Source organism: Solanum pennellii, chromosome 3 (assembly GCF_001406875.1).
Source record: "Solanum pennellii chromosome 3, SPENNV200".
NCBI classification, from domain to species: domain Eukaryota; kingdom Viridiplantae; phylum Streptophyta; class Magnoliopsida; order Solanales; family Solanaceae; genus Solanum; species Solanum pennellii.
In genome coordinates, this window is record NC_028639.1 from 34,032,192 (window position 1) to 34,039,316 (window position 7,125).

General features: G+C 34.4%; 1 pseudogene; it reads left to right on the plus strand.

The window, feature by feature from the left end:
- The first annotated feature begins 1,493 nt into the window (after positions 1–1,493).
- Positions 1,494–2,493, plus strand: LOC114076487 (annotated as a pseudogene).
- Positions 2,494–7,125: the final 4,632 nt, after the last annotated feature.

A 7,125-nucleotide genomic window follows, 5' to 3' on the forward strand; every position in this document is an offset into this window, starting at 1 on the left:
GACTTTCTTTAAGATCAAGAACACTTGACACGGGCAAAGCAGTAGAAACTACATCTACAAGTTAAACTTCAAGTATGACACAAACACTAATTGATGAAAAATCCGAGGAGGAAGAAGATGAGGAGCAATATAATCATGATTTAGAGGATGTTGATCTTCAAGAGTTGGATAATCTTGAAGAAGAATAGATTTTTAGAGTTCTAGTATTACTTCCCAATTGTCTTTTGAATTATTGGTCTTTAAAGTTCTAGACTTTTAATATCTACTATCAGTTTTTGAATTGAAATATTTTATAATATATGTTATTGATATTGAGATTTTGGATATTTATATATGCAATTAAATATTTTTAATTTTTGGAATTAATTAGCGCCTCAATTCAAAAAGGTGAGCGCCTCGCCGCTAGGCGAGGCAGGCCCTTGTCACCTTTGGCCTTCCAAAACACTGTGAAGAAGAAGAAAGCGGGTTGCTCATCAATAGCAAGCTACACCAAAGGAGGAGTTAGAGCTTGATAGGTTGGAGGCAGGGGTGGAGCCACGTAGGCTCCAGGGTGTCCAATTGGACACGCTTTGTCAAAAAATTACGTTAAATATACACATAATATTTTGACTTAATATTGGTATACATAGATTTTGGACCCCATGTAATAAACAAGTAATGCGCAACATAGTTGGCAATAGCCTGCACAATTCTACTCTCTGCTCAGTTTGATTTCCCGCAGGGGTATTTCTTTTTTCTGTAATTACTTTGACATCTGGAATTAATTAAGTAGTACACATACATAATTTTTAACATAACATTTAGTGGCAGGGTAGTTAATTGTGTCATGAATTGCTCTAGAGACCCAAGTTCAAATCCCTCTTCCACTAATTATTTTTTTCAATTAAATTAAAATTATTCGCTTAAGTTTTAATACCTTTTCCTTAAGGAATTAGATTTCATTAAATTTAATATTTTTCCTTGTGGAGTTTTTCAATTAAAATTGAATTATATCCTTAAATTTGAATACCTTTTCCTTGTGAATAAAATTTCCTTAAATTTTAATACTTTTTCCTTGTGAAATAAGGTTTTCTTTCTCTATAAATATGAGACAAATTTACCCAAATTATATCACCATATTATTAAGAGTAGAATCTCAATAATTCTCTCTCATTTTTCTTATCATTCTTTTATTTTATAACAAAATAATCAACTTAATATTTTAGTTTCAAGTTTCAATATACATGAGGAATTATTATAATAAAGTACCATAATTAAGTTTGACTTCTCTTAGTCAACCAAATACAGAAATAACGATAGATCAATCAGAGATATTGTCACATTCTTCTAAAAATAAAGCATTGATTTAAATAATGTAGAAATTGATCCAGCAAAAGGAACTTCTATTTTAAATCATGATCCAAATCTTCGTGATGAACAAGAAGTCATATCTTAAACTTGGTTCTTGTCGACCAAATATTATAGAATACCCTCAATCATATATTGCTAAAGCAATGCATCGTTTCAATTCTGATTTATATCAAGCGTATGACTGGTTAGAGTATAGCGAGGGTGCAGATGCAACATATTGTTTAACTTGTTATTTATTTAAAGGCAATAATATTCATCAAGGTGGAGGTGAATTATTTTCAACAACAGGATTTAACAGTTGGCATAAAAACAGTAAGCTCGACAAACATGTTGGTGAACCGAATAGCGTTCACAATCAAGCAAAGAGAAAATATGATGATCTAATGCAACAACGACAGTCCATTCGTGCTGCATTTGATAGGAAATTTGATCAGATTAAACTTGATTGTTGGACTCGCTTAAATGCTCCAATTGATGCGATAAGACTCTCTTGAATCAAGGATTGCCACTTCACAGTCATGATGAAAGTGAATCATCGTTGAACAAAGCTAATTTTGTTGAATTTCTTTCATGGTACAGAAATAGGTGTGAAAACATCAAACCTTTCGTGTTAGAAAATGCTCCAACAAATAATAAATTGACTTCTCCAAATATTCAAAAAGAACTTGTGACTGCATGTGAGATAGAAACATTGAAGTCTATAATGGAGGATCTAAATGGTGATTATTTTGCTCAATTAGTTGATGAATCTTTTGATGGGCCACGTAAGGAGCAAATGACTATTGTTTTACGATATGTTGATAAAAAGGATTTGTAGTGAAAGCATTTATTGGAATTGTTCATGTTAAAGATACTAGTGCTTTATCTCTAAAGAAAACAATTGTTAATGTGCTTGCTCAACATTCATTAAGTTTATCTTATGTACGCGGACAATGTTATGATGAAGCAAGCAATATGCAAGGTGATATCAATGGTCCAAAAATGTTGATTAAGAAAGAAAGTATATCGTCTCATTCTATTCATCGTTTTGCTAATCAACTTCAACTAACTCTTGTCGCGATTTCAAAAAAAAGTGTTCAAGTGGGAGAATGTGTGTTATTGGTTTCAAATATTTTGAATGTGTTGGCAGCTTATTTTAAGTGAATGGATGAATTACGACAATCTCAAAAAGATAATATTCAAAAGGCATTAGATATGGATGAAATAGAAACAGATAGAGGCTTGAATCAAGAACTTGGTCTTATTAGAGCCGGTGATACTCGTTGGAGATCTCACAACAAAGCATTTCAAAACTTTATACTTTTGTTCAACTCTATTATTGATGTACTTGATACACTTGTTGAAATGCAAATACTTTAGATGAAAGAGCTAAAACATCAAGATATCTTAGAAGTTTTCAAACTTTATGAGGTTGCTTTCATGTTGTATTTGATGAAAGATATTTTAGGAATCACTTATGATCTTAATATATCACTACCAAAAAAGGAACAAGATATTGCAAACGCCATGATACTTGTTGAAGTAGCCAAACAAAGGCTTCAAAAACTAATAGATGATGGATGGGAACCACTTATCAATATATCTATATTTTGTATCAAACATGACATCTTGATACCCTATTTTGATGAGCCCTATGCTAACTCTGTAAGATCACGACCTAAAATTGTTGATCATACTGTTTTACATCATTTTCGTGTGGAAGTATTTTATAAGATTAATGATTCGAAACTTCAAGAACTTAATGATCGTTTCAATGAGGTGACAAATGATTTGTTTCATGAAGTAGCTTGCTTGAATCCAGTTAATTCATTTTCTAGTTTTGATATCGGAAAAATAATGAGAATGACTGAATTATATCCTGATGACTTTGATTAATTTAGTATGGGCGTCCTTCAAAATCAACTTGCCAATTACATTATCGATGTACGCGATACTGATAAAAGATTCTCTGATTTTGGTGGACTTGATGAACTTTCAAGAAAATTGGTAGAGACAAAGAAAAACTTAACTGTTTACTTTTTCATTTGATAATGTAATCATTCTTATATTAAATTATTTTTCATTAAATATAATACTCCAAATATGTCAAATTTCTTTTAATAATCCCTTTATTTTTCACAAAATGTTTACTTTTTCTACAAATAATATTCGATAGTTGTTAAAAAATAATAACTTATAACCTATTATTATAAAAAATGAGGGTCCTCAAATTTGGGGGCCTAAGTCACATTCTTTTTTTTAACATTGTCGAGCCACCCTTAGGTGGTGCCTCCACAAGTGATACAGAATACAAGGCAAAAGGGGGGGAGGGGGGGATCATGAGGGTTGAACAACTAGCGCCAGTCACTCATCATACAATGATGAGTGGAAATAATAGGTTTTGAGCAGTTGGCTGAACATGGTGCTGGAATTCCAAGAATGCAAGACCTTGGTAAGTTTTCTACATTTCAACCTCCTTGATCATTATCTCCTGGAATGTTAGAAGGCTAAACCAGCCCTATAATCAGAAAGAGTTCATGCTCTTTCTAAAAAAGAATAAAATACATCTATTTGGGTGCTTAGAAACTAGAGTAAAAGAGGGGAAGGTTAAACCAATCTTGATGAAATTCGTTAGAGACTGAATTTATTGCTATAACTACCCCTCATGGTGAAAATGGTAGAATTTGGGTATTATGGAGAGTATATGTTAATGTTCATATTCTGCATATCCAGGAACAGCTTATCCACTATCTGGTGGATGATCTAGGTAATAACTTCTCAGCTATTGTCACTATTGTGTATGAAAAGAATGAGCAAAGTCAAAGAGAGCTCTTGTGGCAAGGAAGATGTATATGCAGACGTGCAATAATTTGGAAGTTGATAAGGACATGTAGTTGTACTACTATAAGATTGTTTCCAAGATACTATCTAGTATAATTAAAAGAGTGAATTCAAATTAACTAACAATAAATTGTTTATGATTTATTTTAGAACAAATAAATAAACTATAATAGTTTAGTGGTGCATGCTAAAGTGAACCACTGCACCAAAAAAGGTGAGAGGAAAGTAGAATAGGGAAGTAGCTAAGATGGAGGTAACACCAGAAGGACAGAAGACACTAGATCTAGACAAACAAAAAGGAAATGAGGACAAACATAGAAAGCAAGCAATGGAAAAGTGGCAACCTCTACCAATGAAAGTGGTGACCCCTCAAATCAATGAAAAAGTACCAGTATGAATGAGTGGGAGATTCCCTAACAACTGTTGTAACTGAAAGGTATATTGCACTCCAGGTGAACACTATAAGTAAGCCTAAGGTATACTATCATAATGATGGCTATTTCTTAGTCAGATCTGTTAATCTAGATGATAGGAATGAAGTGTTGTACTCAGGGCCACATATGTTGAATACCAAGCCCATAATTATTAAGGTGTTGACTGGAATGCTAATTTTGATGTCAACAAAGAGGTATTACAGACTATACCTTTTGGTTGAAATAACCAAGCTTACCTCCGAACTATTTGAGTATAGATTCATTGATTAGAATAAGTAGTGGACTAGGAGTTTCATTGTATGTAGATGAATGCACTACTAAGGTGGATAGCATCTCTTATGCTAGAGTGTTTGTGGAAATGATGTTGCAAGGGAACTACCAAAATATTCAAGGTAGAATATTCAAATGGAAGAATATTTGAGCAGGTAGTGCAGTGTGAATGGAAGAACATGTATGAAAGTGGCGCATAGGTGTCATGTAAGGGAAGGTCCTCGAAACAGAACAACTCCCAAGATGGTCAATAAGTGGGTACAATAGCAAGCAACTATTGCAGATGGAAGGGTGGATCCAGGATATAGAAGGACAATGCTGAGACTAATAAGGAAGCATGCATTGAAGAAGGTAAGACATGGACACAAGTAAGCTCAAAAACAATAAAAAAAAGGGGGGGTGGGGGTGGGGGGTGGGGGGCTCCAGGAGTACAATCACCGCAAATGACAATGCAAAATGGGTTCGAATCTCTAGTAGTTCAGGAACTTGGCACAACTAGCTCATATGGTGATCAGGGGAGTAGAGGAGATGGCACTGGAGGAAAACGAAATCCTATAATGGTGCAATGAAGTTGGTTACTTGGAATACAAAGGGAATAAATAAATTTCATAAATAGAAGAAGCTCAAGTTGTTTATGGAAGAAAATAGTGTAGGCATAATAGCAATACTGGAGCATAAATTAAAGGAGCAATTAGCAAAAAAAAGTATCTCTGAAGATAGCACAAGGTTAGAAATGTTAAGCAAATTATGAGCACACTGATGAGGGTAGAACCCGATTGATGTGGGATTTGTTAGGACCAAAAATAAGCAGGTGTAAATGCGAAAGCTAGCAAAGCAAACCTCGAAAGACCACGAGTAAGAAGATAACGAAAAATATACCAAAAGACACAAAGATTTAACGTGGTTAGGTCAATCGACCTACATCCTCAAAGGTTATGAGCAATCCACTATAAATATGAGAGTACAAAATACACAGAGAAACAACCTCAACCAATTCACTCGGAATACATGGGAGGTTCAGACAAGTGATAACGTATCAAGCTTGTGACCCATAAATTCTCCCCCTAACCAAAACCCTCAAAGCTATTAAGACTACATTGTGAATGCTGATTAAGTTAGAAGGAACATTGTGAATGCTGATTTGTAGCGACGATGACGGTGCGAGGGGGTCCCTCTTTCCAACTCTTTTAACATTAATAGGAGTGTTTCTATATTTAAATTCTCTTGGTTTTCTTTCCACCACCGATGAAGGACAATTCCTTTTTATTAAAACATAAGAAGACTTTTCAAGTTCCTCATTTTTCATCTTCCCTACATTTCCTATTAATTCTTGCTACATACTCAACAATTCCCCACATTAATGGGGAATGATTATAACATAGGAATGCCCGGACAAATGTGTACTTTTCAGGCAAGGATTAATTGCATCTGGATAAATAAGTTTTCCCTTGGACTTTCCATAGTGAACAAATATCGGATATACTTGGTCAATCGGTAGCGATATCTTTGAATTGTCGAGCTTTGGTGTATATCTAGACAATCATATGTCACACAATTAACCCTTTACTGTTTATGGTTCTTATGGTTGTGTTCGTTTCATCCATGAACACCTCCTGGTTTTATGAGTGTATAGAAAATTGGCTTTTGACATAAAATTCTCTTTGAAGCGGCTTACATTTCACACTCACATAGGTGATTTCTAACCGTGTCATCTCGTAGATACACTATTTGGTCAAATTTGTCAAACATAGCAAATCACTAAAAACCTTAAGCTTTATTAACTCATTAACAAGCCTTAAAGTCTTAACCTTGTTCCTGCACATTGTCTTCATCATGAGAATGGATTGAATTATTGACAATGTCAAACTGTCAGTCACAACTTTGTTTTTCTCCTTGAATCTAGCCCATGGGATCTCCACTCTGCTAGATAGAGTTACCTCCATCTTGACTTGTCCTAAGTCATAAAATCATTCCCTTAGATGATCTTTCAACTACCTCTCTTACTAGGCCTTTCGTTGGTGGATCTGAAACATTATCACTTGACTTTACATAGTCAATTGTTTCCACTAGAGAGCAGTTATCTTACGGTGATATGTCTCCGTCGTATATGATGAGACTTACCACTGTACATGACGCTCCCTGCCCTACCTATTGTTTCTTGACTAACGAATGTACGCAAATAGGTCCCACAGGTTTGGGCCCAAATGGAATATCCTATAGAACATTCCGGAGCCATTCAACTTCTTCACCA